This window comes from Hirundo rustica, chromosome 1 (genome assembly GCF_015227805.2).
Source record: "Hirundo rustica isolate bHirRus1 chromosome 1, bHirRus1.pri.v3, whole genome shotgun sequence".
Taxonomy (NCBI): Eukaryota; Metazoa; Chordata; class Aves; order Passeriformes; family Hirundinidae; genus Hirundo; species Hirundo rustica.
In genome coordinates this window covers 144,345,399-144,368,074 of record NC_053450.1, presented here as the reverse complement: position 1 = coordinate 144,368,074, position 22,676 = coordinate 144,345,399, and positions in this window count along the sequence as shown.

Sequence of the window (22,676 nt, the reverse complement as noted above, 5' to 3'; positions counted from 1 at the left end):
ATACTTTAAAAAAACCCTGTTTTGGTGCTAAATGTATGGATGAATATGTATTTTGGTAAGATATTTAATAATACTATTCTTAAAAAGACATTAGAATAGTATGGGAAGAGCACTGCAAAACCCAAGAGTATTAATTTTTGTACACACAGGAGACTTTTACAACGTTCTTACCAACCAACATAGATACGTGATTAAATTTATGAGTGCTGGATTTCATGGGGTGATGGTGCTTTTAAAGAAACCCAAAAGACAGAAGGGATATAGAAACTGTGGAGATGGGGGAAATACAAGACAGCAGAATTTACCTACTGCATCCCATTGTGAGGAATGATATTGTTCAGATGTCATTGCATGATTTTTCACAGGTGGATAAGGGAGAAGAATTTTAGGCAGAACAATGTCAGAGTAAAAGGAATGGATTGGGGATAGTTATCCTGTTACTGCAGCTGTTATGTCCACCCTTGCTTTATTAAAATAGCAATAGATTTTCCAATCAAAAGATGAAACTTATTTCTGTAGCTGTAATATGTGAGACCTTTGCCCTTAATCCATCCAGAATTATGGCAATTTAACAAATTACTACCCATCAGTAGAGTTTCAGGAACTGTCTGTGTGCATACTCTGAGTGGTGTCTGGCAGGAGGTCTGTTCAAGGGAGACTTATTTTATGCCACATTATCTCAAAACAGGAGGAGATTTTGAACATTCATAGCAGTTCCATGCTTCCCTAGCAGTGCCATGGGTCTGAGCCAGTCAGCTCCTGAGTTATTTGGGAAATCTTACTTGGCTTCTGAAGATGAGTGAGTCACAGAGCTCAGAGGCAGAAGGTTTTTAAATCCACAAGGCATCATGAGCTTGTCACAGTTGAGCTCCCATAAACTATTTTCATTGAGTTGGTCTGTATGGGGACCAAAGTTTATTGTTTGTCTATATCTTACACAGTTGAAGCCTCAAGAAAAAAGAAAAGAAAAAAAAAAAAAAAAAAAAAAGGGGGGAAAAAAAAAGAGAGAGAGAGATAGAAAGAGAGAAAAGGAGGAAATAGGCAAAAGCTCATGATGCCAAACTGCTGCTAATCTGGATTTATGTGGAATCTGAGTCATTCAATATTAATTCTTCTATCTACTCCACTCCTCGGTTCAGTGGCTACCTAAAAGGATATAGTTAACAGTTTAAAAAATTCCCCAAACCTCAGTCCCTGAAAGTGTAATGTTGCTGGACAGAAGTCAAAAAATTGCCTTTCTTGGCTTCATCTCAGGAGGTCCTTCAGACATTCTTTCTACTATATTCTCTGATTCTTTCCAGACTATTGTCTCATGCCAGAATCCCCTCTGAGCTTTGCTGGAAAAAACCCTATGTACTTCACTTGACTTTATTTTTCCTTCTTCTGGTCTCTGGGTATTGGGGCTGATTTCTCTTTCCAAGGAAAAATCTGCTTAAGAGTCTAAGAATAGGAAATTTCAAGGAGTTTCACTGTTTCCCTCACATCATTCTTTGTGCCAGGGTGCAGAGGAAGTGAGGCAAGAATGGGGAGAGGAAAAAGGGCTGGATGGTGACCTTTAAGTTGAGCATTTTAAGCAGTTGGTTCCTTAAAACCTTGAGAAGCCCTGAGGTCTGTACCTCCTCAGAGGACCGTACCTCCTCAGAGGACCTCAGTCCATAGCTCTCTAATCGAGTGTGTCATGGCAGGACACTCACTCAACTCAGGGCATTTAGAAGTGGTGCTGAGTTGGCTGAACTGTAGGATAAAATAGAGGGCTCCAGAGATAGGGGGAGGATATGTATTGTGCCTCTTCCTAAGTTTTGGGTGATTAAAGAAACAAGTCACTTGACCTTCTTCCTTCTAAGTCAGTGGCTCAATACTAAAAGGAAGGGACAAAAGGGCCTTGGTAAGACTTCAGTCAACACAAGCTGAATCAAACTTTGGGCTCGTCTTCCATGCATTTGGCTGCTTCCTATTCCTCGAGTCTCTGGTATAAATGAGAGTTAATCTCTGGGTGCCATAGGTAAATGCCATCGGCTAGGGGTGTTATACCCCAATCAAAGCATTAAAGCAATATGTAGCTGGTAATAAGCTCAAATGTGTTTTCTGCTCCATCTGGAAAAATAAATGTCTTGACATATTTTATTTTTAACTAAACTGTAGCTACTTTTAACCTCTCTAATAAAAGACATTGATATGAACTTTATGGTATTTTACTTGGATTCATCCCATTTGAGAATTACACAAGTGCAAAAAATATATTTGAAAATATGAAGTTGATTCTTTTAATACAAACAAATAATTCTGAGAGCCCATGTTTATTTGTACGTACAATTTGAGAAAGGAAAGAGAATGCTTTTTGGGCAGTTCTTATGGCAGTCCATCGTATGCCAAGTTTCAAACCTTGATGCCAAGTATATTTTTACAAGTCAATTTTAAACCTTCAGTAAATATTATTTCTATTTGATTACTAACATGAACTGAATTGTAGAACCAAAAGAATTCTGCAGGGAAGCTCATCAGTCCCTTCAGCCCTGAGTGTCTGCCAGAGGGAGACCTTGGTTACAGCACTGCCATGGCTCTCAATTGTGGCAAAACAGGATAATATGCATGAAAATCGTCATGGATTTATAGAGATCATGTCATATTCTGACAAAAATTGCCTAAATCATGCTTCAGGAGACCCTCCAAAACTCCTATTTAGTGGTCTGAATCTTATTTCCAGCATAGCTGATTGCCAGATATTTATGCATGAATTAAATTTTATTGCCTTATTATACTTGACTGATTTACGTAGAGGCATTTGTGTAACAATGAGCAAACCATTAGAAGGTTCTCAGGCTTTGGTTCACTGCAGGGAAAATTTCTGCAGTTTCAATCTTGCTATTGGTTTGGAGTTCCCAAGAATGGGCTTTCTCATCACATTTTCCCTAGTATTTCCTAGTAATAAACCTGGCTCAAGCAACAGGCTTGCACTCAGTCAAGATTTACAGAGGTTTCTCAGAAGTGCTGTGGTTGTCATTCTGGAGTATTGGAATTTCCTTTGCTCGTAAAAGGAGATTTTAGGGCAATGACAGCTTGTTTCAATACATTTGTAATGCTGTTTTTCTCTCTGAGGGGTGCAGTGGACCATTATTCAGACTAGGGATGGAAAAAAGGCAGTTGATGGAAGCAGATGTCTCCTTGCTCTCCACGTTGGTTTGGTGTCACCAGGAATTTACAGAGCTGCAGAAATGGCTGATGCATTTTCCTTTGTGCCGGGAGCCTGGAAAATGGACAGACTGGACAATGGGCAGAGGCTGAGGAAGCCCAAGTGCAGGCAGGTGAAAGGGGACTTGCCAAGACACCCCATGGAATGGTGACACCCATGAAGGTGGGTGCTGGGGGCTGCAGAGGCTCCCTGGGGCCACAGTCAGGAGCAGGACAGCCTCTGTCCTGGGCTCTGGGGACAGGACAGGACAGGATGTCAGATGTGTGTGGGCAGAGAGCACAGGGGAGCCTGGGGTTCCAGCACAGGCACTGACAGCCCTCAGGGGGGCTAAAAGGGGGTCTTGGGCTATGGCTGTAGCAAGAGGAGCCTGGAGGGCTGGGCAGGGACAGAGAGGCTCATCAGTCCCTTCAGCCCTGACAGCGTTTTCCAGAGGGAAACCTTGGTAGCAGCGCTGCCATGGCTGTAAAGCTGAAAAGTGAGCAGGTGCTGTGTAAGTGGCACGCAGCTACAACAAAACCCTCAGGACAAATGCCCTGGAAGGTGGACAGAGGTAGAACTGCATCTCATGCCACTGGCTGGGTCCTGCACAGTGGCTGTTCTTGGGGTGAACTCTGTGAGCTGAACTGGCACTATGAGACTGGCAGAGCTCAGCTGGAGGGTGGACACTTGGTCCCTTGTCCCCAAGAGGAGTCAAGGTGGGAGCTGGGCACAAGCACGAGCCTCTGGAAAGCCTCTGAGGCTGAAAAGGAAGGTGTTTTTAGAGCTTTAGTGTCTGTTGGGTGTGAGCACCCCTTGCTGCATGTCTTTTCTGGATCACTTTCTTGGACTTCACTGCCTACGTTTCATCCAACTTCCATTTCAGGCACCGAGTAGGCGCTCTGAAACTCCTCTTTCAGTCCTCTCTCCAAAACAGAGCTCCAAAAAAAGGCAGTGACAATACACAAAACCCACCAACCTGCTGGGAAGTGGTGCTCAATATGTGTTTCCGTGTGTTTGGCTATTTTGAGCGCAAAACCAAACTTTTGTTTTTTGTTTTCTCAATTGTTGCCACTCGTAAAAGTGACAAAATGAATTCTGACTTAAAAAAACCTCAGCCTCTGATTGAAGAATCTCTAATGTCAGAAAGTTATTATTTTGGGGCTCTGATGAAGAGGAGAAAAATGTTCTCTTTTCTCCTGCCATTGTGTCATGTCATTTAGGAAGCTTCTCCAAACAGCTCTATTTTTTTAAAAAACTTGGAAATTAAAGACAGCACAAAACTTTTTAAAAGTTTTTCTCAATATTAGTGAAAACTTATTTGTTCTTTAGAAAGTATGGTTAGTTTGGCTTTACTTCTGAAGATCTGAAGATATTTGAACTGGATCTGCTCAGGTTAACTGGGTGAAGGTACACTGTAGGAAGCTGAAGTTCCAAATCGGCTACATAGAATTTGTGTTGTCTGTTGACTGCAAAGTGCCCTGAGGATTTAATGGACTTTGCCAATGCAAAACACAGACCTCTGCTCTAGCCTTCTATATATTTCAGATTTGCTCTCAGCTCAGTATACCTCACAAACTCATATCACTCAGGGGATGGAAATCTTAGATTTAAAGCCTAGCTATAAACAAAGAGATTATCTGGCCCTCCATCCTCCATTTAGAAAGAAATACAATTACTTCTGTGTTAAAGATGTGATTCCTCCCATAGAACACCAGATTCTTATAGATTTTAATTATTATTAGCAATATTGACTTGAATTCTCAAAAGTCTTATGTTATGTGTCCATCCATGAGAGGTAAATGAGGCTGCATGACATGCAGATGTGACCCAACATTTCTGGTAGCCAGAGAATTCAAATTGTGTTACTTTCTGCCAGTCCTCTGGGTTATTTGTCATATGAAATATATAAAGAAAATGCCAATACTCAGTTTCAGTCCATATTCTGTTTTCTACTCTAAATACTTTTCTTTCTGATGGCAGCTCCGATTAGAACATGCAAAGGGTTTCATCTTCTATACTGGTGATTTCTTTTGTGTTTAAACTTTCATAACTTTCATTTTATTAGACATATAGCTGTATCTCCTGCTATCCAAAATTTAAGAAGAAAAAAGAAAAATTCCCACCCTGATATACTGGGGTTTAATTTTTTTTTTTTCCCCCCTCCCTGCACCTATGGCTCTCTATCAGTATGGAGTGTTAAGACCAATACTTAATTTTACTATTTTGTCTCAGAAGGAGCGGGGGACGGGGGGGGGGGGTTGGCACAGCCAACTACTCTCATATATTCTCAAGTTAAAAAATCCCACACACCCCCTGGCCCACTGTCTTGCCAAGGGTGTTGATTTTTGCACAGATTAATATAGGATGTTGTTGTATTTGTTTTTGATGTATGATATCCAAAGGATCTGTTTAGTATCCTTGTTTGATTTTAAGATAGTCACATTTTTTTTCTTGTTTGCGTATCCATAATTTCAAAATAAGAGAAGTGCCTGAGGAAATTTCTGCAGTCTTCTCTTTCACAAAGGGGAAGTAGGGGCAAGAAGAAAGATACAGGAAAAAAAAGGAAAAACCTTCTTTTTCCCCCTAGCTTACACAGGTTTAGCTGATGGTTTTAATTGTTCCTAAGCAATTAAGCTATGGCTTTATTGCCTGGGCCCAGACCTTACATTTAGTTTTCTCTTATCAGACATATACAATTTCGAATCCTAACTTTTAAGAGTGGCCTTCCCTACATGCTTGTCTAACTTGTTTGCCTGCTTCCAAAGCTGAGCTCTGTTGATGGGCTTTAGGTTCTGTGTCCCTTAGGGGTGTAAAGATGTGACCCAGTCCTTGGTGCTACAGTTTGCCTGAATGTGGCTGAAAACTCAAACAAGCGATCATTCCCTTTTAGAAAAGAAAAGCAGAAGAAATGCAAATAAAAATGAAGAATATTCATTCATAAATAGTGGTAAATGCTTGTCAAAACTTATCATGGTCCAAAAGTAGACATGTCTGTTCTTTCATGTGTGTGCACCATTTTCACCAGCTTCCCAACATGTTTGGAAGTAATCAGTGTACAGTCACTAACCCAGAAGTTTTTTCTTCAGAATATCATGTAAGTTCATCTATTAGTCTTTTCCTTACAAAATGGGAACATGCTTTAATCATAATCATTTATGAAATTACTTCCCTCGAGGAAACAGACTCTTTAATGTTACCTTAATAAAGCAATTATTGGACTGTTTGCAGTACAAATTAGACTTGAGTATGAATGGTCCAATCTAGAGTGATTTTCTTTACTCTAGTCAAAGATATGGTGTCCATGATGATGTCCTTATCATTCTCAATGCAGGTGTTCAACCCTTTGCAGAATAAATCTGCCCAAATATGTTAGAGTTACATCTGGTAAAAGTAAGGCAAAATATGCTTAATATGGTATAAAATTACTAAAGAATAACTTTCACTCAATAATTCTGCTCGCATACTTTGCAGATTCTGAGAATTTAGCTGATGAAACTGGAAATCAGGCAGGAACACAGAATGTTCTCTTTGACCCCAGGCATATCATTTTGTCTAGTTACTCTTGGCTGGAAAATGAGAAATCGTGTGGGGGTTTTGTGCTTATTTTCATGTCACATTTTTATTTGAAGGTTTAAAGGGAGAGAATATGTTATTTCCCTTGGGATTTTATTCTGATAATTCATCCTTCTCATTCTCAAAATCTACTTCCTGTTGTTTTGAAGAGTGCTGACTTTCCTTCTAGCCATTATTTTTTGCTATTCCTTAAATGACAGAGCCTATATTATCACTATTAAAATCTGTCATTCAAGTCACCTTTAAATCTTATGTCTGATTAATTAATCAGTCAGGTAGAGGTCTGTAATACTTGAATTTTAAGGTATTTTGTCTATAACTTGAGGTTTTATTGTGTATAGGCCATATGTATCTAACATAAGTACAAAGAACCTTAATGCTTTTCAGGAATTAAACTGCATCCGGGTTTTGCACTCACACTTAAAAATGGCTGGTGAAAAATGTGAAGTGTGCCACCAAAAAGGGGTGCCACCGAAAATGAGTGCCAGCAAAATAGTGGCACTTAAGCCGAGCAAAAATGTTAATAAAATTTTTCCTTTATGAATTCTTCTGAAATCACTGGAAACCATCACTATGTACCTTGAGACGTGTTCTTTATTCATACTGTTTGCTTTTTTTATTTTCCAAACGAAAGCTTAGAGATAACCTACTACTGTGCATACCTAACACAGATCTTTTAATGATAAAAGATTTTTTGTATTTTCTGATTATCTAATAATTTGATCATCTTTTAAATGGTTTAGCAGTTGTTTTCATGTCCTGTTTTTGTCCCCTTTGGTAGAAACAAGTTCAAGAGGAAACCTCCTCCCTGGCAACTGGGAGATACACACTTGGGAACAACATGGTATTTCTTAATATTACATGGAGATTATCTATTTTTTAATATATCTATATATATTCATATATAGATATATATATTTATATAGGTATATAAAATATATATATACACACACACATTTTTCCCCTGCAGCTTTAAACTTTCTTTCTTCATTTTTATTGATGATACTTAACACACGTCGAAATTACATTTTCTTTAATGACCAGCACCTGTTGAAATTGGAATAAATGTAACTTAATAGGAGCACCATTTCTCCTATCAGTGCAAGGAGAGGACTACAAGTATTCAGTCGTGCTTGGGCTTTTCTTGCACTGTGTCTTGCAGAGAGCTGACAGGGTTCATTTTGCACAGAGGGACAGAATCTTGTCAAAGCCATCCCTTAGGCAGACCCGTTTGTCACTCAGGTACCATGAACCTGCTACCTGTTGGGACAGCAGTTACACCAGAGCCTGCAGGATGAACTGGAGGCCATCTGGAGATCTGAGTGAAGTTTCATTGTGTAACTGAAAATTTGGATTTATCATTTAAAGACTGTGAAGACCTCAGAGACGTTGCTTGGCTGGAGTCAATTGATTCCTTAGAAAGAAAATGGAGTAAATTTGTCATCAATTGATGTCAGACTTGACACTGTGAAGTCCAAGCACTTATATCAGTTTTCCCAAGACAAGTATCTACTTTCCATTCCCCTCATGCCTACTGATTTACTGAGTTATTCCGTTATGTCTGTGTGTGCACTTTAAAGTCTTTTTAAATATCACTAAATACCATAGTGTATTTAAAGACAGGATTATGGGCAGATCCTGAACTATGCAACCTACCCAATTTTTCCTGACTACAATGCACTTTCTCTGACTTATGCTGAATATTTTCCTTTTTTTTTTTTTTTTTTTTTTTTTTTTTTTTTAAATCTTCCCTTTTCTAACTCCCATCCACAGGTTTTTTTGGTGGTTTTTTTTTTTTTTTTCCCCTTGCTGTATTTGCTTTCAGGGTACAGTTTATTTTCCCAGAATAATGGAGATTCAGACTTCTGTCAGACTTTCACTTCACCTGTCTGTAATAGGTGATTTTCATTCACTACTTTCAGTGTTTAATAGCTATAGTGCAAAATCATACCTCCTGCTGAGATGCTGTCCATCTGTTTCTAAGGTATTCTGACTAATGGGACTGAAAAGTGATGCTCATCATATAACAGCAGTTTGAATGGGCATCAAGAGCTCTGCAATGTGAGCAGACAAAACCTTTGAATAAAAAAGACAGGTCTTTCAGCATGTGCCGTTGGTTTCCCTAAATGTTCAATATCAATCTTTTTTCTCCTAGTTCTGTTTTCCTGCTGAATTCTCACGTACTAATCAGAGTGAGAAAGTGTGTCAAAACTGCAAGGAGACTGTAAATGATATGAGGATCTTCCAGTTGAAGCAGGGTGCTCAGGAGCTCTAATCCTACTTTCTTCTGTTCTCATAGTGGAAAATATAGTTCATAAGTATGTTGATATCTTAGTATTTCGCTAAGTCATTATTGATAGTAATAAAATTCCACTTTTCACTGGCTCAAATTTGTCTATTTTCATTGACTTGAGCAATTCCATTGACAACAGTGAAGATGCATTCTAACAGCATTTTTTTCAGAGGTTTTTAAAATCATATATAGGTTTCAGTTCAATAAAAAATGTGGAGGAGAGAGAAACTCTTGATATCCTGTGGTAAGTCAGTTTATTGAATGATAATTTCTGTGCTCTTTAGCAATATGGGTTGTGTCAGCTTTCACAGTGTTTGTGCAGCCATCTGAGAAAGCAAAAATGCAGCTTTCTTCCTCCCGGGGCAGCATCATTGGTATGCTGGAGCTGACACCTCAGCTGCACATTGTGCTCAGGACAATGTCACTGAACACGTTAAGCATCTCCCCTTTTCATTAACGGGTTTGAAACAATCTGGAAGCATTGTTGACAAAGCTTATTGCAAATATGTTCCAGAGATGAGAGCAGGCATTAGTACTGCTGGAAGTGAGCGGAGAATCAGATCTCTTTAACTATATTAGCTGCCTCTACTACTGTTCTGTTCAAACACTTCACAGACTTTCACATTATTTACCCCCAAAAAGCTCTGTAGCAGCAGCTGTGCCTTTATCTCTGGTTTACATTGGAGAAAGCTAGAGTATAGCCAAACTTGCCTAAAGTCATACAGGAAGTATATAGTGAATAGAGAAGTTAAATGCTAGATTAGTTCACTATTTATTAGACCTTTCTTCCTCATTAAATATTTCTTGATTTTATAGATGAAAATGGAGTTATTTACCATGAAATGTAGTGTAGAAGACAAAGTCTAATGTTTTTACATGACTAATCATGACAGAGTAGATGTATCTGAGCAATTGCTTTATGCAAGCTGGAATTCAGCAGGAATCATAGTAAAATTTTTCTTGGAAATGCGTGTAGGCTGCATAAAAATTGAAATTATTTGTGTGTAAATGATTCCCAGCAATACTGCCCACAATTGTCAGAAAACTGGCTTGGTGTGGAACAGCAAGTGAGTAGATTTGAAATGAGTGGGTAATGGAAAGCCTTTGATCTTGGTTCACATTGTGCCACCACAGAAGTGTAGTCACTGAGTCTTGTATGTGAAGAACTAAGAGATGTGATGTGGATGGTGGAAAGCATTTTGGTATTTACAATTTGTTATTGCATACCAGAGCAACTGTGAGATAGTGAGATTAAGAGTAACCGCTTGCCAGATAACGTCATACCAAGCATCTTTACTGGGATTGCACATCTCAATGCTTATCTCAGAACTATCCGGAGAGCCATCCAGGGGACTTATTTCACAAAATTTCCTCTTCCCTACATTCAGAGTGATTCAGAGACAGAAAAGGGGGGGGGGTCGGGGGGGAAGTCTCTGGTTATTGACTTGCCACAAGGCATCCTAATGAAAGATTAGTGAGACAGGCTGCATAAGACTAGAATAATTTTACATAATCATATACAAAGAATCTTGTGCCATCCTACAGAACAAAACACTCCAAGTTGCTTTGAAAAGCCATGTGATTTCCATTAGATCCAGCCATCTGATTCTTCTCAGGTTGCTATTAATGGCCCCATCTATCACAATCTGGTGTGATATACAGTTCATCATCATTTCAGTTTATTTCGGTGAGCAGAGAGATTGTTATGGTGGAGTGTTGCTGGAGGGTACACTAGATGGCATTCTTGATAACTGTGCATTCCTCTATACTCTTACTGATGCTCAAATATGGTTTAGGGATTCCTGGAATAATTTCAGCAAGTGTGCTAAATTCCCCATCTGTGGCAGATGCTTAAATGTTACACATATAGTTCTGGCTGTACGTCACTTTCCTGGATACAGACGAGTGGATAACCGGTGTTTAGGCTTTGACAGCTCGTTAGCAATTCGTCATGGAATTGCTGGGTTACCTGTTCAGAGACAGGAGCCTCTGCAGTGCAAATCAGGCTGCCTCTACTGACTTCAGAGGGAGCAGGCTTCTTTATGTTAGCTGTGGATCTGCCCCACTGCCTTTAAAACTTGTACCCCTTGAAAGCTCTCCTGTGCAGAAGCCTGGGGCACACAATTACGATGACCTTCTTCATGATCTTATTGTAACATTCATCCTCTTTTCCCTTGTAATACTTGGCACCAACAAGTTGCATTTAATATTAGATAAAAACTAGCTTGAGGCAAACTCATTTCTGTTTACATTTTAAACTGCAGAGCATTCTTTGGGGATCTGTAAAAATAAAAGCCAACAGGCCTGATGTCCATCTTTTCAAGGCCCTTATCTGCACCATTTAAATTAGCATAATCAGTAGTTAGAGCTCTTGAAGAAGATAAATCTATTGTATTTACATTTTTGTTAGCAATCCAGGAAACTTCATATAAGATTTGTTATCAATAAATATTTATGAATTCAAGATAATATTTCTATCTGACACATATGTAGCAGTGGGAGGATTTTATGCTGCATTAATGTAAAAGAATGAAGCGTGATCAAAATGTCTGTGTTAGTTTGATTCAAAATGTCTAAGAAGGAAGTAATCTGTCAGTCAAGAATTATTACTCACTGGAGGGATATTTATCAATCATTCTAACTGAGAAGAAAATCAAAGAGCAACTCTATCTAAATATTCATCATTACACTGGTTTTTGAGGTTTCAGATATGATTTCCTGGTCAGTGGCAGCTTTTTCAAATAAGCCACTACAAGGCACAAGCAAAAGAGTCTGTTGATGAAAGCAGCTTCTTGTGTCTGTTCTTTATAGTCATCAGACTATGATCATCCAGCATGATCTGAAGTTTTGAATCACTTAGCTGGAAGAGATCTTAAACCCTCATCTAGTGCACATGCATGCTCTAAAACAGGATGTAGTGGTTTTAATCTGTGATATCACTTCTTCTGACCAGCATTTGGTCATCACTGTTTGAATAACATTTTGAACATATGTTATAACTAATAAAAAGAAGCAATCTACTCAAGTGAGATATGTAAATATTAAATATGTTGAACATTAACTTGAACATTCAGCTGAGCAAAGTTGGAAAGGAATGTGGAATGTTGCAGTTGTATTTGTTTTTCATTAAAGGAGTTGCTTTATATGCTATAAAACTATTTTGGTGTTAATATACTGCATACAATCCTTTAAATTTGTGCTCCTCATAAATTTACCAAGTCTGATATTTGATTATCCCTGTTACTAATTTTCCATTTGCACCTACTTAAACACACTCCTAAACTGAGGTCAGTCACATTGTCACACGTAAATAGTTCAGCCAATCAGCTTGGTGAGCACTGAAAATTAGTGACAAATTGACAAATAATGTCACCTGGAGTTCCATTTGTGTAACTGTGTCATCTTTTGTCTTAATACACAGGGCTAAACTTTTCCCTGTGCTTCCTTTTTCCTGTGGATTTTAGACTTCAGAGTAAGTTGGAGGGCAAAAACCATGAAAACTTAGACAAAACTGCCTAGATTGTTTTACTGTCATCTTATATTGAATGATCTAAGAGAAAATGGTTTATGCAGCAAATTTAACTGTTTTTGAAATACATACAAGTGTGCTGTGAATGTTCTAGTGTGTGCAGCATTTGAAATTACTCATCCAATGACACACTTCAGTCAAAGGTTGACAGTGAGTTGTTCACATATGCCTTTGGGCATCCTGTCTCTGTGCCATGCTCAGCACAACCCTGTTGCAGTAATAAGCAGCACTTCCAAATATAAAAAGATTGACTGTTCTGAGTTTTTTCTCTATGTGTATTTCATTCTACATGTCTAAGCCTTTGGTCATCCCTTTCATATGTGACACCATTTCTGTTTCCTTGTTGAATAAATTCCCATGCCAACATCTGCTCCCAAGACAAACCCATGAACTGGTGCAGCACAAACACTTGTACATACACAGTTCATAAGTCAACCCTTATTGACATGCTAAGCAAACAAATATTGGCAGAAAGATAAAAGCAATAGCAAGTACTATCAAACTGAATTTACTGTTTTTTGTTCTGAATAAACAAGCATTTTGTGATGGCCTTTTCTAGTTTTAATGCCATATATTTGAAAATCCTTTCTGTAATATCTCGTTCAAAACAAAAAATCTGTAGATGTACAGTTACTTCATCCTCTTAAAGATCACACAGGCATTGTAATGACCCAAAGGTGAATGTCAGGCTATTAACAAACCCCTAACTAGGTGAGCTTTAACTGATTTGAGGGTTTATAATGAGATTTCACACAGCTCTGTACAATCTGTAGCTGCATGGAGTTGAACCACATGTAATTTTTAAAGAGCAATTATAAGAATTCTTTGTTAAAATGCAACATTCTCTGTAAAACAGAAGGAGCTGCCTCAGCGCTGCCAAGAAATTTCTGCGTGATTCTTATATTAAATGCATTTAAAAGGTATGAGTTTACACACATATTTGTGTGCAAACAGATGCATATATACATGTACATATATAAATATGTATGTATGCAAAGATACATATCTATACATATATGCATCTCTTTATGCACCTATATATATATATATAAAAATATATATATAAAAATTTACAAACATGCACCCTTTTGGCATTTTTATGCATTATACAACTATATATCCATAGAGAAGAAATCAACCCAGCCATGGTTTGAATACAGGGGAATCTGAATTTTTTTTTTTTAATCCATGATATGAAGATATTTTTGATTAGAAGTACAAAAGAGGTCAAATTTAGATTCCTTTTTGTGCCAGGAAAGGCTAATGCATAATTATATTTTGCTTTTAGTGTCTCTTTAAAACAAAATCTCATTGGAACACAAAAAGGTTCAAATAAATTATTCTTAGGCTCTCAGTGAAAATAATGGTTTTCATACTTCATTTGCTGTTGGTTTACTTCATACAGCTGTGCATGGGAATCAGGTCTGCAGGGCATTATACAATCCTGATGTTTGTAGCTGAATCATCTAAAGAGATTGATTGAAAACACGCCTCACCTTTGATGTGGGTATTTTTCCCTGTGAATTTGACTTCATATTTAGCTCATTATGGTATTCCTGGAATGCTGAGTCCCCATGAGGGTAGCAAAAGGTCTAGATTACTCTAATAGATGCAAATTATATCTAACATCCTATACTTAAATAAATCTCAAACTACTCTCTTAAATTGATAAAGTCCAAGAAATATAAACAGAAAGCAACTTTGGATCACATTGACATGAAAAATACCATAGCACAAAGATTTAGGTGTTGATTTTCGACCTCAAATTTTGCATTCTACACTTTTCCGGGATGAAGTCAAAAGCCTAATGTTAGGCTTTATTGTGTTCATTAGCAATCTTTCATATTGTACTGGCCTCACATGTCAAGCAAAAACACATTAAAATGTGTCTTATGCCACTAAGAGGTGATGTAAATCTTTATTGAGTCTTTACCTCTTTTCTCATTGAAAGCTGATTAATCCCTTCAATTTTCTTTTGTGGAGGGATAAATAGAACACACAAGAGCCAGGGGGAATGAGACTAAATCATATAATCTCTGACTGAAAAGTAGAAGAAACCTCAAGTCTGTGTGTTTCTGGGGTAGATAGAAAGGGTACAGATAGCAAAGCTGGTGGCTGGCCAAGCTGAAATGTATCATCTTTGGAACAGGTTGCCCAGAGAAGTGAGGGGTGTTCCGTCCCTGGAAATGTTCAAAGCCGGGTTGGATGGGGCCCTGAGCAACTGGATCTAGTGGATGGCATCCCTATCCATGGAAGGGAAGTTAGAAATAGATGATCTTTGAGGTCCTTTCCAACCCAGTTCATTCTGTGGTTCCGTGATCCTTCCTGCCTGAAGGGATTTCTCTGTGTCTGCCAGTGGTGTAGCAGCTGTTGCCTTATCTGTCCCTATTTTGCATAATTGAGCATAGGCTGTATTTGTGAACTCTACATAAGAACATGTTTGAGAGAGACAGGGTTATTTAAGAAGATAGAAATGACAAGAAAGACTGAGCTTCTGTGTTCATCCCTTCTATGTAAAATATATCTTGGATTTCCCACGAGAGACACTGACATGTGGTATAATGCTTGCTCTCATCACAGAGATCAGGTTATGGCTGACAATCTTTGAAAAATTGTGTTCAACCTGAAGCAGATACCAGCCACAGCCACTTCCATGTTCTTTGTAAATCCATCTGGATATGGCACAGCCTGAGTTAGAGGTTCTCTTCAGCTTCCAGGAATAGATCAATTCCTCTTAGCTTGTCCTCAGGCAAATGCAATAACCACAGAGCTCCAGGTAACACTGGCAGCTGGCAGAGGAAAACTAAATTCCACATGCTTGTTGAAACTTGTTTTGTCACTTTTCAGAAAAGAAGGCAGGATTCAGGGAATTTTAAACAGAAAGAACAGTTGAGTAGCTACTAAGTAGCAAAGTCAAAAAGGATGTGTCATTCTCAGAGGAGTCATGCTGACTTTTTTGGTTTCTTTCTGGCCCAAGGAACCTTAGTTATTTTATGCATAGCCTATTACCTCTGACCACCGACCCAAGAAGAAAGAAATCCCTTTGTCAGGAGGAGGAATTAACTTTAATCTCCCACTTCCTGGGGAAGCCCCTATGTTTTAAATCAATGGCTTAATTGCACTGTGGCCTCTTCACAAATCCAGTATCTGTGGAAGAACTCCATGTTTTCTGGGGATCTGATCTGGTCTCTATGCATAGACTCTACCCTGAAAATGTTTACCAAGTCAGGAAGACCCTGAGGGGAATTCAGTGAAGCAAGGCAGCCCAGCTGTGTCTTCAGTGAGAGCTTTACAGTGCAGTGCTCACTGTGCAGTCTTCAACCACATCAGAACATGAGCTCTTCTGCAACTGTGCGCAAGTTAAGCTCTTTGGAAGCTTTAAAGTCACAAAATGCAACTGTGAAGACTAGGTGCCTTGGATGTCTATGTGGCATTTGAAAAGGGGCTTTCAGGAGCTCCTTTTTGGATATAGTTACCAAAATGTCAACCTTTCCCCAGATAGGTGTCTAGATCCTTTTCTTTTTGTTTATTTTTAGGTTTGTATTCAACCTTAAATCCTAGGCCAGATAACATCTTGCCTCTGAGCAAGGCTTGTGTGATCTTGTACCCAGTGAGGTGAGCTTGAGTATGAAATGAGCCCTCTTGTTACCTGTCAGTTCCCTGAAGAGCTGGCTGGAGCCCAGCATATCAGCTTCACAGCTGTTTAACCATGAGAAGATTCAAACAGAAGGTTTCTTTTGTCTTCTGAATATGTATAATGCATTTAAAAAAAAAAAAAAAAAAAAAAAAAGGCTGTGTGTGATGCAAGCTCTCTATCAACAGGTCAATGTGATGAGGAATACAATGGTAAAACCATATACTCTGAAGCAGGTCTTATTTCCAGCTGCAGATAAAATCCTACCCTCAATAGAACTACATGGCCATCGATTCAGAGGAGGCCAGACAACCTTCTTGTAGTAATGTAAGACATAAAATATTTAGTTTACATATAGAGCACTTCATAATTTAACTATGAACTTGAAAGGTTCACTGAGGTTCAGATGGACTCTTCTTAAGTAAGCAAAGTCTTTCTTTCTTTTTTTAATTGTAGAGATCATATTTTCATAGCAATACTATTATCTTATATGCTCATCTCTGAAGATCTTTCTTTCCCCAAAAGCAGGAAATTATTCTGATAACAGAAAAGAGTACATTTATGCAAATAGCACCTACAAACCACTTCCTTTGAAGAAACAACATAAATTATAGGGCAGAAGCCATTTAGGCATCTGAAGTACTGGTTAAAGAATTACACATGATTAGTACAAGAGTAAAATATTTTTTATCAGCTATTTTCTATCAATTCAAGAAGTTTCATGTGTTGTTCCCTGGAGGAAACTACCTGCTCTTGGCTGGAGAGTACACTTTCCAGGGGAATGAGAAGTTCATTAACCAGTGCTTTTTTGTACTGCTGCAGACACAAGTGGGGAACCTGCTTCTATCAGTGGCAGGACAGTTGTTGATGCTAGACATAAAATGGAAATTCTCATGTGATTCAAGATCTCCTGCTTCAGATGCAGAGATACCCAACAGGAGAAAATGTGCGAGGTGCAGTTAGGCACAGATCTTCACATTTCAATGTATTTACCAAGATACTGAGAAGAATCTGAGGCCCTGGTATAGAAAAGTCTCTTGAGCTTTGTTTTTGCATGTACATCAGCTTCCAACCTTTGCAAAAGTGCAGCAGAGGAGACACTGCACAGTCTGGAGAAGATGGTTTTCTGTCCCAGCAGAAATCTGCTTGGTAGTTTGTGGGAGATTCAAAGCAGCCAATACAGTCAAAATTGGTATGTTCTCAGGAAACAGAAATACCTGGAGGAGCAGTCCTTGTGTTCCTGATGTCGTACTGATCTGATATTCTCACTGCATTAGGAGCACAGGTTTTTTCCCCAGTCCTTAACGTAAGCTTCCAACATACTGTGGGCAGTGAAGTGTAGCCACCATGAAATCCAGCAGCATATTCCAGCAAACATAATAGCTAAGCATAGAAAAATTATCATAAATTGTTAACAACTCTCTGCAGATGTCCCTACTTTGCTATATTCAATAGCTTCCCATTTTTGAGGCATCTTTAAAAGATGTAGGTTTGTTTACAGCGCTTTAAGCAAATACTTTGCTTTACACTGAGCATTTCCCATTGTGGTCAGTATTCAAACATGGAAATGGGTGATATCTTTGTACTTACAGAACTCTGACATTGTTGTTGGAGTTTTGGTTGGCTTGGTTTAAAATTAATTGCAATGAATTATACTTTTGAGAATTTTAATTTGATTCACCAAATTTCTCACCCTTAAGAGGATTATTTTTTTACTGGGATTTTTTTGCTACAGAAGCCAAAAACTATTTGACTTCTTAAAACTCATAGTGTCTGGGAGACACTTCCAATCTACTGTGTGAGGCATATCTGAACCAGATTGCATCCACACAATTTAATTTAATGGCTCCTGATATATTTAGTCTTCACAAATTTCCTGAATCCCATTTTGAACCTAAATATATACATATATTTAGGGAGAGTGTAAGCTGCTTGTAGCAATAAATTTAAATGATTATGCCTTGATCTATCAGAGCTGAGTACAGGGTAAGACCCCAAGTTTCTCTTTTTTGTTAAAGGAGGCTTTACAAGACCACATTGGGACCATGCTAGAATGTGTGGTAGCAGTGCTGTAGCATATAAAAACCTATGGGAAAAAATAGGAATAATTATACAACTTCTGCATGAAATGTCAAAAGTTCTAAAGACGTGATTTTGAGATTTAATGCAATTTCAGCCTCTTTAGTCTATTTGCAATCATGAACAGAATTTGTGTCCATACAACTCACCTTCGGTGTTTGGCCACCTGCACCACCTTACAAAAGGCAGAAATCTGTCAATGTGTTATACTCTGTCATGTAAACTTCATTAAATTTGTTCACTTCAAGATCTTGTCAGATGTACAAGAATTACTTTACAAGTTCATTAGTGATAATAAAAAAACCCCTGAACTCTCAAATTCTTGCCTATTAATTGGAAATAATTAATGTTTCTAACTGTATTAACAGTAGAGTGTGCTTTAAAAGACAATTAATGGTTTTTCTGAGCTACTAATCTTCCTCCCAAAGATTAGTTCTGAGGATGACTCTTCCTTCTCTTTCCTCAGCTTTAAAAATCCCGCACAGTTTTTTTCTTTTTCCAGGAAGCCTTACCACAATTACACAGCACAGTTTCATCATTCACCTGTATTCCCCATCAGGAGGTTTTACCAACTGTGTGAAAATAAACAGATGGAGAACTAGAAAAAGTAGAATAGAACACAGTTCTCACCTGATGACTGTGGTCTTTCTCTGATTTTTGAAATTCATATGAATTCTGCCTTTGCAAAGCCTAAAAACAGATGAACTGCTCCACCTTATTGGCTTGAAGAGAGTTGTAATAGATAATTATTTTATCTGTGTATGCCTACAGCTATCAAAAAATTATATTCTGCATTCCTTCAATGAGAGCAAGACTAGAGTTTAAAAACAAAAAATTTTTTTTAGACAAAGTAATTTAGATAGACACTTGCATAATAGTTAGGTATGGGGTAATAATTTGTTTTGAAAGTCACATTTCAAAGGCAGCCAAATTGCTCATCTTTCATCAGATTTAGGCCCCACAATGTAAAACAGAAAATATTCACTCCACTTAACAATACTGTTTTAGTAATCTTAATATTATCAAGATTTTAAAGAAGGAGACTATTGATTTCTTCCTCTGAAACTTTTAGAAAAACTCATATATTGTAGGAAAGGTTCCAGAGTAGATACAGACTCAGCAGAAAAATTATAGGAGCATTTGATTTCCCTTGTTTCCTTAGGAGTGCTTCTCGTAAAAATCACGTCTCTGTCAGAGATGAACAGTCCAGGGAAGAATCATTTAATAAAAAGTAGCCCTCAAGGATCAGAAGCATTCTGACATATTGGTGTTTTCCTAAATAGTCTCACCAATGCCTGCAGCTGATTACTTTAATAGGATTTTTATAAAGGACAGATTAAAAATTTTGTTTGTCAAGAGTGGCTATGATCAGTTCTGTGAAGTTAAATACATCCTCTCTACTTCATTTATTATTTGACACCCATGTACTAAATCTTTAAAATTACATTTAAAATAAATAAGTTAATTAATAAATACATTCAAGTGGGCCCTGTAAGATAAAACATGTGGCAGCTTTTTTTTTTTTTTTTTTTGTGTGTGTGTGTGTAATATGATCTAGCTGAGATAGATATAAATTATGGATCATAGAAAACATGGCATCCTCTTCTATCCAGAAAGCAAAAATTAACTTCTTGTATCTTTCTAATTTTCTTTTGTTAGTATTAACTTGACCAGAAACATGATCCAAATTAAGCAAGCCCTGAACCCATTTCTGTGCGTGAAAGTTTTGATTAACTGCCCAGAATCAGAGACCTTGTAGGTTTGAGCAGTGGATATTGAATTGAACAGGTCTGAAAATTACCTTTATCTCTGGCATTTCGGTTCAAATTTATGCCTTTTTTTTTTCTTTATTTTATTTTTTAATCAGCATAGAGCAAAGACTGATGTATAAGGTAGAACTTTCAAGTTATAAAGTACTGCACATCTGAACTTCCATTTTGTTTACATGATTCATAGGATTCTATAAGTGATGAAGACTTAATTGCATTTTAATGATCAAATGGAAATAGTTCTCAGATCCAAGAACAATTCTCAGAAATGCTTCTCCAAAGGGATATATCCTGTGCATGCCAGGGCAGGGTTTTCTCAGGACAGACATTTTTTTCTCTGGTAGAGTGGTGGTGGGGTTTTTTTTTTGGGTTTTTTGGGGTGGTTTTTTTTTTGTGTGTGTTTTTGTTTGTTTGTTTGTTTGTTTTGTTTTTTATTTGTTTGTTTTGTTTTGTTTTTGTTTTGTTTTTGTTTGTTTGTTTGTTTGGTGTTTTTTTGTTTTTTTTTTTTTTTTTTTTTTTTTTTTTTTTTTTTTTTTTTTTTTTTTTTTTTTTTTTTTACTAGAGTTCCTGTATATCAGGTGCATTGTAGAGTGGTTAAAGGAGAATGAACACGGAGCAAGAAGTTCAAAGGGATATGCCCATGATTGCCTGTTTAGAGTCCTGCAGTACTTTTGTAAAGTTAAAAGTAAGATAAATTATTTTGGGAACAAAAAGTGTATTCTATATAGCTAACCTGTTCCAGAGATCAGTTATTACCTGTAAATGATGCTTAGAGAGACAGAAACTTGGTTATCTCCATGTCCTTCAACTAGCTGAACACACACATGAATAGCATCTCTTTGAATGCAGAGCAATGAATATTGAACTTGGTAATGTCTGGACTTTCCTGTGCTCTCCCAGGCTCCCCCAGCAATGCCAGGGTGCAGAATGATGTGTATCACTTCTCTGGAAGCCACCAAGCAATTTAGAAGCAAAGAATATGTGGGCAATATGAGGGATTGCCTGCACTAAAGGTTTGGAGGTTTAAAATAGATTTTCCTGACAATGCTTAGTGGGGCTAATGTTTCTTTTTTAAAAAACATGATGATGTAAACTAATGATTTTAATGGCTTTTTAAAGGTAAGTGCCAACATTTTGAATCTTAATACTTTCCTTTATTTTCATAGTAAACTTATTAAAGACAGCAGAAAAAATTTTGTAACTGAGATTTTTGTGTGTGTGTGTGAGTGTTATTAACACTACTCGTATCTGAGTATTAATAAATTGTTTACAAAGACACTCAATATACATACTCAGTCATTTTCATCTTGTAAACTGCTATGCAGAATTGCATAGCAAATTAGAACTAATGGAGTTCTTAATCCTCTTTAGACCATCTATGAACTGAAGATGTTCACTGGACTGTAAAAGACAAAGTCATTGCTTAAGAGAAATACGATATCATTCTAAAAAGTTATGGGCGCTTTTCTATGGACATAAGGGTCCATGCAACACTTTTGCCAACATGACTGGCATTATAGCCACTCATTTGCTTTTCCTCAAGAAAAGTCAAGAAAATATACTTTAAACTTTTTTGTAAAATAAAATCCATAGTCAAGATAAAAATTAAAAAAAAAAAAAGACTAACTTGCTTAAGTGTAATTTCCTTAATTGATTTATAGAACAGTAGGTGCTCAATTTTATATAATATTTAGTTCCCAGATCTTCATAGTATACGCCTTTTCGCAAAGAATTTAACTGGGATCAACAGATAAACTTTGCCTAATAACTGGGAGTGTTAGTCACTGTTTTTTCTTCAGTAAGTTTTTAAATTATTATTTCCTTGTAAGTTAAAGCACACTGGTTTTGAGCTTTACAATTATTCTTTATTCCAGAGCAGTTCTCAGCGTGCAAAATGTTTATAAGGTAAGGATAAATGAAATTCTTCAGATTCAGCTATTTTAAAGCTTATGAAATATTAAAAAGTAATATAAGGAGATGCATAGCAAACAATAAGAAGAACTGAGTTGAGATGATCAAGTGTTTTATTTTTTTCATGGTACATTCTTTTTAGTCTTTATTTTAATACAACAATGTCATAATAGAATAAAATGCATCAAAATGAATCAGTGCAGTTGCTTCATGGATATGTTTATCTTACACAGTCATAGTCCAAAATGGTGAAAAGAAAAATGCTAGTGCCACAGCAGAGATTTCACAAACTTTCCATTTTTCCAGTAACTGAAAAAGAAGCACATAAAATGCTGTCAGATTACTTAAGAGATCCAAATTTCTAATAAAGGGGTGAGACAATTATAATTTGTAGCTCTCTCAAAAGATTCGATGGAATTGATAGTGATATGTATTGAAAACTGGGATAGATAACAGAAGTTGAAGGTGGCATTACGGCTTCAGGCATTTCTGTGTGCTTTGGAATGACTCTAAAAAGGTTATTGGTAGAAAGGAGAAACCAGGGAGCTAATGCTCATCTTGTCTCTGGAACTAATCTTTTTCTTCTGCATTCCGAAAAAACCCTCACAGGCAAAACATCACCTCTAACCTTGTTTTCTGTTCTGTGTTTTTTATTAACCTTTCTTTTCCAAGTCTACAGTTTTCACTCGAATTCAGTCCTGATAGCAATCTAAGTTGAC